Genomic DNA, 12,691 nt, shown 5'->3' on the forward strand with positions numbered 1-12,691 from the left:
TATTTTACCTATTTTTGTAAATTTCTATCAGTCTTAAGGGGGTAAGCGAAAGTTCATTTTACTGAGCCCTTTCTCATGAGGTTGAGCATCTTTTCATGTGTTTATAGCCATTTGTATTTCTCTTCTGTGATCTTCCTGTTCACAGCTTTAATCTGATTTTCTGTTGGGTTATTTGTCTTTTTATTGATTTTTAGGACTTTGTGATTGATTAGATGTGGGGAATGGGGAATTAAAAGTCACACCTGGTCTTCAAGTTTGGGCAAACATGGAGACCATGGGGCCATTCGCTGGCGGGGAAGCACTGAGGGGACAGTGTCCAGGTGGGGCTATTGGTATATGGCTGGATAGAGACTGGGGCTGCACCCTCTGGGCTGCTGCCATATCCATCCCCCCCCCCCCCTTACACACATGGGGCTTCGCCCTAAGTGGGACCCTTGGCTTGGAGGGCTCCGAACCATCATTCACAAATAATCAATAGCAACTGAGTGCCCACCATGTGTCAGACACTCTCCTAGGCAGTGGGAACACGGCAGTGAACAGACAAGAATCCGGCTCTGGGTGAGTCCATATTTTAATTAGAGGGCGATAACCAAAGTAAACTATAAATAAGATAATTTCCGATAATGATAGGTGCCATAAGGTGACAAAACAGTAATATGATAGAAAGTACAGATGGGGAGCACCTTTGGTTGGGTGGTCAGAGGAAGACTTTCTGAGGAGGCAACATTTGATTCTAGATCTGCATGATGAAAAGGGGCCCTGCCAAGATTTGGAGTAAGAGCATTCCAGAGACAATGGCAGGAGTCAAGGACTGAGCCAGGCTGAGGCTGCATATTACAGGTATGGAAAGAAGACTGGCACGGTTGGAGAGCAACAAATAGGAGGGTGGATGGGGAAAGGCAGTGTGAAAAGAAGTCGGAGAAATGGAGAAGGGCCAGATCAGGAAGAGGTCCTTGAAGCCATGGCCAAAAGCTTGGAGTTTATGAGAGACAGTCCTGATATGATCCGTGCCTTAGAGCGCACTTCATAGAGAACGGATTATAGGGGAGCATGAAGAGACCAAGAAATCCAGGTTAGAAGCTACTGAGGTGGTCCAATGAGAGATAGTAGTTGTCTGGATGTGAGTAGTAACAATGGGGATGATGGGGCGCCTGGGTGGCTCAGTCAGTTGGGCATCTGGCTCGATTTCAGTTCAGGTCGTGATCTCATGGTTTGTGAGATAGAGCCCCACACTGGACTCTGTGCTGACAGTGAGGAGCCTGCTTGGGATTCTCTCTCCCCCTCTCTCTCTCTGCCCCTACCCTTCTTGTTACTGCGCCCCCCTTCTCAAAATAAATAAACTTTAAAAAAAACAAACAAAATAATGGAGATGACAAGAAGTGGAAAATACACAGCTATCTTTTGGGTAGAGCCTACAGAACCTACCAATGGACAGATGTAGTAAGCAAGAGCAAGCAAGGAATCAGAGGTGACTCCTCATGTTCTGGTCTGAGAGATTAAGCAAATGGTGGAATTAGATGGGGAAGATGGTGGGGGTGGGCATGAATGATTTGGGCAAGAGCAAGAGAATCAAATGTTTTAGTTCAGATATGTTAAGTCCAAGGTGGTTATCAGACATCCTAGGGGCACTGGGCCTCAGGGAAGAGTCCAGAGCTAAAGGTACAAATCTGGAGCTTTCTGCAAACAAATGGAATACTGCATATTTATTGCTTTGTGGCTTGAAATCCAACTATCCACCTTCTTCCCAAAAAGTACCCAGATCTCCTTTTTAATAATAGAGTCCTCCTATCAACTCGGCAGGAGGCTAATTCCCAGTCCACTGCAGCCCTTGACCTGAGGACTGAGCTGGGGAAGAGAGGGTCGGGTCATTGAAAACCTTGGCATCTTCACCCACTTCCCAAGGCAGGCATATGATTTAAGTTCGGCCTATCAGACCCTCATTCCTGATTCTTTAAAGCTCAAGCAAGTGCCTCAACGAAGGAAGGCACATTCCAAGATCAAAGTCATGGTGGTGGCTGGTGTGGGTCAGGCTGAGACTCTCACCAAGGCCTGACCTTCACTACAGTTCCTACTACAAAGTCCCACCTCTTTTCCCAGCCTGCTCTCCCAGATCCCATGTAGGCTCCAGTGGCCTTTCAGTAGATTTACTTTTTGCTCACAGCAGCCAGAGTTCCTTTCTGTTGCTCACAATCAGAAGCCCTGACTAATATATATAATATTTATAAGGTCATGTGGCTGGGGGCGCCTGGGTGGCTTGCTCAGTTAAGCGTCCAACTTCACCTCAGGTCATGATCTCATGGCTCGTGGGTTCGAGCCCCGCGTCGGGCTCTGTGCTGACAGCTCAGAGCCTGGAACCTGCTCGGATTCTGTGTCTCCCTCTGTCTCTGCTCCCCCCCCCCCACCCCACACTCATGCTCTGTCTCTCTCTGTCTCCCAAAAATAAACATAAAAATTTTTTTAAAAAGAGAGAGACACCAAGAGCTTTCTCCCTCTCTCTCTCCATGTACACATACTGACAAAGGGCCGTGTGAAGACACAGCAAGAAGGTGGCCATCTACAACCCAGGGAGAGAGCCCTAGCCACACATCGACCCTGCTGGCACCGTGATGGTGGACTCTCCAGTCCCCAAAACAGTGAGAACTGTTGTGACAACTTCCTGTTGTTTAAGCCACTCGGTCTCTGGTGTTTTGTTATGAGAGCCCCAGCTAAGACAGAGACCAAAAGCTCCAGGGCACCAACACCTCCCAGTGGGGAAGGTATTACTGATCTCTTTAGTAGTTAACCCAGCCTGGAGCTTTTTCTCCCAAGAGCTGGGATGGCTCTCCTGGAGAAGGACCAAGATAAGGCCTCCTAAGTGGGGATCCTGGTGTGGCAGGAGATAGGATATTTCTTTTAAGAGCAGAACTGGGGTGGAAGATGAGAATAGTCATAAGGATTTGTTGTCACCAGTGTTGTCACCAGTGACTTAGCCCCGGGAGGTGATCTGTCACAGTGTAGAGAAAAAAGGCAATATTGCAGTGATGAAAAGGTTTAAAAAAAAAAAAAAAAAAAAAAAAAAGCAAGGGGAGAAGGATATAGCCAGAAGGGAAGAGGAGCTCGTGAGATCCCAAACAGAGAAAATTTCCCCGTGGCCATTCCTAGGGCAGAAGCTATATGGGAGTCAGATACCCATAACGTGAAACCACTTAGAGCACCCCGGGGCTGGACCAGCACCGATGACATTAGTCCCTGAAAATGCTCACCACCACCTCCCTCACCCCAAGTCCTTGCTCCTGCACCTGAGCCTCATTCCTCACCACCCTAGGAGCAAGGACATTGGCTACAGCAGGGGGGTGAGAGAGCAGGGAAGGGGAGTAGAGATCCAGGGGATGGGACCAGAGTCTGTGTGGTCTGGGATAGGGCCCATCCTAGGGGAGCACCCTGGGGCTGGAGGCTGGACAGATGGGCAGCAGGGAGGGGACATGAATAAGGAAGAGACGTTCTCACCTAGAGAGTATCTGTAAGTCGGATGTGTAACATCTGAAGTTTTCCAACTGTAGTTTTCAACTTTACTGTGGATCCAAATCACCCAAAATGCAGATTCCCTGGAATCTGTATTTTTCATAAGTCCCCCTCCCCACTGCCCAGCAGTTGAGACATCCCAACCTCAGCCAAAGTCTTCCAAAGGGGCATGTTTATCATACGTTCTGCCTTCAGCAGGAGTTGCCGAGTTGGAAAGCATCATTTTCAACTGTGCTTTATGTTAAGAAGGAGGAGGAGGAGAAAGAGGAGGAAAGGAGAAGGGGAGAGGAGAGGAGAGGAGAGGAGAGGAGAGGAGAGGAGAGGAGAGGAGAGGAGAGGAGAGGAGAAAGGAATGAAAATTAAAAACTTCAAAAATTTTTTCAAGTCAGACTAGAGCTCCAGTGACTCTAACCTCTAACCCCCCAAAAAGCATCACAGCAGCTTTCAAGTGTCAATCCAAGTGCTGAGCCCCCTGAATTATCTAACCTTCAGCTTTAAAGAACCAGAGCAAAAAGGTCAGAAGGAAAACTGCAGTACGTGGCAGGAAGTTTTTCTGCTTTGGATGCTTGAAAGGTAGAAGACTTTCAGAGAGGGACACAGCCGAGAGAAGTCACCCATTTAAAATTAAAGATCCTCAGCGGAGCAAGCCAATTCTTTGAAACAGCTTACTTCTGACTTAATTTGACCTGTTATTGTTTAAATCATTAGGAGGAATCTTTGGAAAACACAGAATTGACCCCCTCACTCCCATGCTTCAAACCTTTTGTCAGCTCCCCAGCGTCTGGAACTGCATCCCCCAAAGTGTGACCTGCAGCAATGGCTGTTGGGCAAATAAAGGGCTCCTTGTTGCGAATAAGTTTGTAAAACACTGGGTGAAACCAAGTCAGACAGGTTTTCCTACAGGACTTGTCAGAGCCCTTATTATGCCAATGAGCACCGGCCATTGCTGGGACTGTGATGTGTGCAGCCCTTCCATCCCTGACCTGACCGCCACGGAACCCTTGTTTCAGGACTATGATCCCATGGACCCTGTTTGGGACCAACCCCTTAGTCTGGCACTCAAGGCCTTCCACACCCAGCCCCAACCCCCGTTTCCACATGCGGCCACACGTGACGTCCTAATCTCACCAGCTACTTGCCCTTTACCAAGCCCTTGAAAGGCTTCAATGCCCTGCTCAGGCTGCGCCCACCGCCACAGACGCCTCTCCTCCTCCTCTTTGCCATCAAACTTCTACTCATGTTTCAGGCCCTTGCTCAAACACATGGCCTCGATGGACCTTCACCTGCTCCCTCCTGCAAAAGTTAACTGCTCCCCGTTCTGGGCTCTATCACAGAGCTGATCAACCTGCACTGTGATTAGCCCGAGTCTCTCTGTTATTAATTGAGAGCTTCAAAAAGGCTGGGAGTGTGAGCCGACTACGGAAATATGTGTTGGCAATATTAATAGCTTCCATCTGTTGGCACTTCCTAAGGCCAGGCATTATTGTAAGCTCGTGACATGCATTAACACATGTACTCCTCACAACGTCACTTGCTGGGTAAGTACAACTATTATCAATTATTATGATCCCTATCTTAGAGATGAGGAAGCTGAGACTCAGAGAAGTTACCGTGCCCAAAGTCACATGACCAGCGAGGGGCAGAGCAGGCAGGTACCCCTATGCTCTCGAGCACTGTGTCACTTGAGGGCAGCAGAGGCGAGCCAGAGTCCAGGGCTGGCTGACTCAGAAACTACATGAGGGCACCAAGAACTCAGTTCTTGGGGCGCCCGGGGGGCTCAGTCGGTTAAGCTTCCGACTTCGGCTCAGGTCATGGTCTCACGGTTTGTGGGTTCGAGCCCCGCGTCGGGCTCTGTGCTGACAGCTCGGAGCCTGGAGCCTGCTTCGGATTCTGTGTCTCCCTCTCTCTGCCCCTCCCCCTGTTCGTGCTCTGTCTCTCTCTCTCAAAGATAAATAAACATTTAAACAAATTAAAAAAAAAAAAAAAAGAACTCAGGTTCTTTATATCTCTCTGCTGTGCCCTCTCAGTGAATCTGCCCTCGGGCTGGCTCCCCTCATGGTGCCAAGACAGCAGCAACAGCCCCAGGCATCACGGGCAGACACAACAATCTCCAGAGGAAGAAAGGGCACATGGAGTAGAGAAACCAGAAGCGTTGTCTCCGGAGACAGTTTGACCTCCTAGGTGTATGACCCCAGGCAAGCTAAGAACATGCAAAGATACAGCAAAGATGGAATGGACTGTCTTAAAAGGAGCCCCCCATCTTCTCTCACCCCAGGTTTTTCCCTATAACATTCTTCCATCCCTTCTTGGCCTGACTTTTTTCTAGGAATCAGCTTCAACCTCACCTCCTCCAGGAAGCCTTCCCGGATGACACCCCCCAGGCTGGGTTCAATTTCCTTGCTGTGTGCCTCTGAGCAGTCTGTCCTTGCCTCATTGTTGTACTCACCCCGCAATATTGAAACTACTTGTTTCATTGTCTGTCTTCCACACCAGGCTATGAGCTGAGGGAAAGCAGGGAGCGTGAACCTTGTCACCATCCCCAGTAACTGCTTCAGTGCCCACCACATGCAAGGGCCTTAAATAGTAGCTGCTGGGTGTTCCAGGAGAAGACGTAAGGTCACTTAACTGAGGTATAGGAGCGTGAGCTTGGCAATTCAGTTCAGTCGTCTTCAGGTGTTGAGGTGGACAATTCGGGCGCATCAGCTTGTCCTTGTTCAAGGGCATGGAGGAGCCTTGGCCTCGTGTCCAAAGAACAAGGTGAGCCATGTGCAAGAAAAATGGCTCCCTAGATTTTCCCCCAGAATCTGGGACAACCTTCCCAAAAGTATAGTCAAGAGTCAAGGGGCGGGGCACCTGGGTGGCTCAGTCAGTTGAGCGTCCGTCCGACATCAGCTCAGGTCACGGTCTCACGGTTCGTGGGTTCGAGCCCCGCGTCGGGCTCTGTGCTGACAGCTGGCAGCCTGGAGTGTGCTCCAGATTCTGCGTCTCCCTCTCTCTCTGTTCCTCCCCTGCTCTCACTCTGTGTGTCTCTCTCTCTCTCAAAAATAAATACAGATTTATTTTTTTAAGAAAATTGTTTTAATAAAATTAAAAAAACAAAGAGTCAAGGGGCAAAGTACAGACTCTTAAGTCATACAAACCCTAGAGGGTCAAGATCTGAATCTGCTGCTTGCCGGCCATGTTTTAGGGCAAGTGTCATCGTCTCTCTGGGCCTTAGTTTCTTCAACTGTAAAATGGGGTTAAAAGAGATACTTCCTCCAAAGGCAGTTGTAAAGATTAAACAGCGTTCTATAGAAAGCCTGAAACATAGTCAACCGCCAATAAACACTGGCTGCTGTTGGCAGTGTGCACATTCGCAGTGACAAAGCAGCACAGAAGCGGTGGCCTGTTTTAGAACCGTATCTCTGGGCCTGGTCTCTGGAGCCCCAGAGAGATTCCCTGCTGGGAACGACATGGTGCACACAGGGTGGAAGGCTCACTGGCCGAGCACACCACTGCCTCTCAACAAAGATGAGCTCATGACGACGTAGACGAGGTCATCGACAACAGCTGAGAAATGCAGGGCAGCGGGCAGGGTCAAAGCCAAGCTCTCTGAGTAATAATGGCTAATTGCATATAGAGCAACGGAAGTGTTTTAGGAATAGAACTCTCCTCAATTTTTCCTCTAGGTCAGTTTTAGGAATCCCCGCTCTGCACAAGCTGTTAGAGAAGCTCGACCGCATGTCGAAAGGGTGTAGACAAGGGGTCAGGACACTTTGATTCTTGCCCCCGTTCTGCCCGAGGCTTGCTTCCCAACCTTGAACAGGCCCCTGCCCCGCTCTGGCCTCGTTAGCCTCGGCGACCTCGCAAGTGTCTCCGGGGCCTGCGGCAGGTCTCACAGGGCGGTGGCTAAGACAGCAGCCCTTCCCGGGTTCAAATCCCATCTCCACCACTTAGACACCGTCACCCTTAGCGGGTCATCTCCAATGTCCCTCAGCAAGCCTCGAGCTTGTTGTATCTCAACTGGGGATTGTAATTGTGCCTACTTCACAGGACCTACCTACCTCTGTTCCCCCACCAGCTCTTAGGAGGATTAAAGGAGGTAATTACATAAAGCTCTTAGCCAGTCCCGGCACAGGAGCACTCGATAAGTGGTAGCTGTTATGATTATTTTGAGTCAGTAATTCTGTTGGCACTTTTGATGACAGTGAAGCCCGGGAAAACCTTGCACACACCGTGCATTTGACACAGATGCATAAATCCCCTCCAAACAGGGACATCACAGCCCACAGGGTAGTGAGGGGCTCTGTCCCAGGGCTTTGTAGCTTTCTGCTTCACGCAGCCTCAAAGTGCCTTTGAACCAAACACCTTATCAAGGCCTTTGGCTCTGAGCCTCCGTCACGTTAGGCATTAGCTGCGCTCTGCTACTTAAACTGATGGCTGCTATTCCCAGCAGGAATAGACTCCACCTTAAAAAGAAAAAAAAAAAAGTGCTTGTAGGGTTTGGGAAAGCGACAAGCCATACTTTGTCTCCATGACTAGTTTTCAATGTTCTCCTTTAAAAGGAAAAAGAAAAACTTTTGCTCTGCCGGTGGTTAAAAACCTGGGTGGGAGAACCAGACGTACTTGGATTTAAGTCCAGGCTCTCTCCCACTCACTACCCATGACTGAGCGCAAGTTACCTCATCCCGCCAAGGCTCCGCCGGAGCGCTTGTGAAAGAAGATTAGAAATAGTACCTACCTCTTGGAGTGGCTGGTGGGATTATATGTGACGATGCAAGTAAAGCTCTTAGCATAATATCCAGTGTGCAGTAAGGACTTAATAAGAAGGGGACATTATTACTGTCACCAAGAAGAGCTAGTGGGGAGATGAATTCACAAATGATAAGGTGGGTGGCCGGTGGAGAATTCTCCTTATGTAACCCACCCATGATGGCGTTTAGCCAGGTGGTAAATGTTAGCAAGCACGGACAACCTAAGTGGCTACTGCAGTCCCCACCTAATCTATTATACGATTAACCTACATATCATGTTTATTGTTTACTGTTTGTGTCGCCTCCCTAGAATGTAAGCTCCTCGAGGGCAGGGTCTTTGTGTCCTTTGTTCACTGATGCATCCCTAGCACCCAGCACAGTGCCTGGCATATAGTAGGTGCTCAGTAAATATCTAAATAGCTGCTGAAGGAATGAATGAAAGTACTTTGGAACCTGGAGAAAGTTACAAATGTCTATAATGACTCATAGATGGTTGTTGGTAAGATTCTTTTGCACTCGCTGATTGAGTTTGCATTTAGCTGATAACCTGAGACACAGCCAGACACGCCTCAGACCTGAGGCAACGGCTCACTGCACGCTCCACCTCCAAGGCAAAACATGGCAATAGGTCACGGGGTCTTTGCATTTGGAGGTTCTTCCCCCTTCGGTCCTGTCCCTAAAAGGCTGTGTGTCACAGGGTCCTACCGTGGATTCTCTTCCCTCACGTTCTCCCTCCTGAGCCAGTCCCCTCCCCGGGTGTTAAATACCTCTCCCTGTGCTGGAGCCTCCCGGACCCCTTTGTCTCCACCGGGGAAGCAAGCTGCTTCCCTGACTTTTCTGCCTGGATGAGCTGTACACAGGACCTGTGCCAAATGAAAACACAGGGCCCCTCGCTCCAACTTTATTGTGAATTTCAAGACCATGGCAGCAGAGCATTGAACCAAGTGCAGAACCCTTCTGAGCGCAGGGCGACTGCCCAAGGTTGCTAACCCACAAAGCCAGCCTTGACTGCAGCCATGAAACCCAAACCAGTCCGAGGTTTAACTCGCCATCATTCTCCCATGCCGACACGCTCCTTCTCGTAAGTTCCTCATTCAAAGAACATCCCGCCATCCACCCGGTCAGCCGAGTTACAGTGTGCGACACTTCGCCTCAGCCCCGTCGCCAAAGTCTATGGAGTCCACTTCCCAGAGGCCTCTGCCATCTGTCTGCACAGCTCCTTTCTGCGGCTGCCCTAACCTGGGCCGACAGCCTCCTACCCACTCCTTGCCTCCCGTCTCCCACCGCCTCCAAGCCCTTCCGCAGATCACCGCACAGAGATCTTCCTGAAGCGCAAATCCTTACCATGAAGTCCATGCTCTTCGACGTGACAGAGAAGGCCCAGACGATGTGACCTGCTCCGGCGGCGTGTGATGACCATGCCGAGCTTTGTCTAGATCCTTGCCACGTGCCATTCCTGGTGCCCGAAGCACCCCGGGGCTCCTACCGCTTTCCCCTTCAGTAGTTTCTTCCTGGGAAGCTTCCTTGACCCCCACACCCAGAGGGGGCCCCTCTCCTCCGGGCTCCATCAGCCCTTGTTCCTCCTCATCTCAGCATCGGTCATGAGATGTCTAATCCCTGTTGGCTGGTCCAGTCCCTCAACAGGTGGTAAGCTACTGAGGGTGTCTCCGTGCTCCCCACCACATTCTGGAACCGGCACAGTGCCTGGCTATTTAAGTCCACTGTAGCTCTAACTGGGGCAGAGTCTAAGTAAGAAAATGGAGCGTGCTGACCTTCCAGCTGATGGGCCAAAAATAAACAGCTAAACAAACAAGCTCCATCAACACACCTTCTGCAAAGTCTCTCTAGAAGGGGTAGGAGAGGGCGCCTGGGTGGCTCGGTTGGTTAGGCGTCCAAGGTCATGATCTCGCAGTCTGTGGGTTCGAGCCCCATGCCGGGCTCTGGGCTGACAGCTCAGAGCCTGGAGCCTGCTTCAGATTCTGTGTCTCCCTCGTTCTCTGTCCCTCCTCCCGCCTACACCCTCTCTCTCTCTCTCAAAAATAAACATTAAAAAAAATTTTTTTAAAGATATGAGAGACACCAACCACACAAACTTGTGCATGCATTTATCATAGAGCAGGTGGGTACATATTTAACTCCAGGATGGGGATGGGCAGTCGGAGGGACAATCATACTTCGTTATTTCCTCTCCGATATTCAGCACCACCCCCCACACCCCACTCCTACTCTAAGCCTTTGGGGCAGGGCAGCTAGGACCATCTGGGGCAGCACCAAGGCAAGCTCAGGCCTGCCTGAGGTCGGCTAAGTACCTTCTTGTTACAGAAACAAGGAGGAGAACAGACCCCTGGACGAGAGGCAAACATTTGTGCTCCCTATGACTTCATTTTCTGGTATCCTGATCGTTTAAAAACTTAAAAAAGAGCAGGATGTCTTTTCTTTACCCGGATACCCAATCATCAAGAATGCTGAAACTGTTTATATCATTTTAGAGGAATAAGATAAGAAAACATCTTAAGAGGAAACATGACCCATACTTTAAAAGATGGGCATCATATGCGGGAGAACATTCTGAATGAGATCAATATAAGCAGAGTTCACTGTATTTTAAATAGCAAGACTTAAGTAGGCTTTTATTCATAACGGCAATGGACAGTCCTTTAAATTATGCTGAAGCATCAGGGGGACAAAAGCAGCGAGAGAAGTTAAGTGATGGTCCGGAAAGCCTATCTGCCGGATCCTAAATGAAGCAAAATTGAAATGCATTTTTCCAGAAAGCTAAACAAATTATAAGTAGGAACAATTAGGTAATGACAATTCCGCTAGTAAAAATGCATATATGTTTCTGCGTTCCTATTTATAACAGGGCTACAAGGTGTCAGTCCTCCGGTTACTGCCGCACGGAGGCCGAGCTTTAATTTAGGATAAAAATACTCAGGGAACGGGAGCAGGGACTTCGGTCTAGATAGAACGGTAACCCACAGTCAAGATTACCCAGCTAGTTCGTTCCAGATTTTGACCAGGAAGGCACCAGGGAATAAACAGTTCGCCCTGAGAAAGCGGGGATTCTGAACTGCCAAGGAATTGTTCCCATAGTCTAAAAATGCAAATATCGTTTTAGGAGCAACTGTGAGTTGTGTCATCGAAAGGCACCTCAGAGACATGTTTATTTCTTAAGGAAAAAAGAGAAAGAAAGAGAGAAAAACCAGGGAACTTTAGAGCTTCCGTTTGGACTTTTGAGACCGAGTTTACCAAGTAAATGCTCAGCACCATTTTACGGGGCTGCTGGTTAAAGATTCCATTTTGATTTTAATGGGGAGATCAGTGAAATCTCCAACCCAGGCCAGCTCCCACCTCCCCTCCTCCATCTACCAGGAGAACAAAGTATTGGAAGACGCGCGTCCCGGGGAGTCGTCGACATACGTGGATATTTCTAATTTACCGATAGAAAACTCTCCAGTTAAAAAAAGAAAAAAAAAGAAAAAGAAAAAAAAAAAAAAAAAAACAGGCCAGCTAGTAATCTATTTAAAACCACGGCTGACATGATAAATGAAACAGAATAAATGTATACAGAGACTGAGCCTCCCCGGGAACGCGGTGGGGGGACCTGAGCGCTTCTGCTGACAGCGACTTTCCCGTCAGTGGCCTGTCTCTCTTGGAGGCAGCTGTCAATCACGGGCCAGCCCGCGCTCCCGGGGGGGTTCATTGTGCCCGCAGACAGTTGTGGAATAACTGCTCCTAGGCGTCGGAGCAGCAGATGGAGTGTATCTGTCAATCATTGTCACTAATTATTAACTTCTGTCACTCAGAGCAAGGCAACATCTCGGCGCCTGATCCGCTGTGATTTGATCTGCCACGCCACCTCCGAGACAGACAGAGCAACCCTTCATTCCGGTCACACTCCCAGCACTTTGCTGGGTCAGCCGGCGTGACTCAGTGTTCTCGCCACCCCGCCCCCGACTGCCTGGCGCACGTGGGTGCGCACGGGCACGCGTGCTTCCCGAGGGCAGCCACCGTGAGGGGCCTCCTCCCGGGGCCCCGGGGCCGGGGGCGCTGCCGCTCATTAATTATTGAGGAAGGACGGTTGTATCTTGGCCGCTGGCAGAGACAGGGCCAAAGTGTAAAAGAAGACCAATTTGGAGGGTTTTCTTCTCTTCACACCACCCTGGGACCGGCGATTATCAGCCGAGTTCACATTGATTATATTCCTCTGATCTTTTCTCAACCCTCTGATTTTGGAGCTGGAGATGTGTCAGCCTGAATAATTAATTAAGGCATCTGTAGCAGGCTTTGCAAACAGGAGTTGCAACCTAAGGGGATATTTGCTACCCTGGGTTCAGAGAGCCTCTCCGTGACAAGACTGGGAAAGGGGCTTAGAGAGCTTCAAGGCCAAGCTCCCCCACAGTGGGACATGACCCGCCCGAGGTCACACAGCCCACTGCGCCGGCACCCCAGGGAAA

At 49.6% G+C, this 12,691-nt stretch overlaps 1 long non-coding RNA gene across 2 annotated transcripts in view; it reads right to left on the reverse strand.

Annotated features, from left to right (window-relative positions):
• Positions 1 to 12,691, reverse strand: part of LOC109502247 — a 46,334-nt gene that overhangs the window by 18,405 nt on the left and 15,238 nt on the right. The window lies entirely within an intron of this gene.

Source organism: Felis catus, chromosome C1 (genome assembly GCF_018350175.1).
Source record: "Felis catus isolate Fca126 chromosome C1, F.catus_Fca126_mat1.0, whole genome shotgun sequence".
NCBI classification, from domain to species: domain Eukaryota; kingdom Metazoa; phylum Chordata; class Mammalia; order Carnivora; family Felidae; genus Felis; species Felis catus.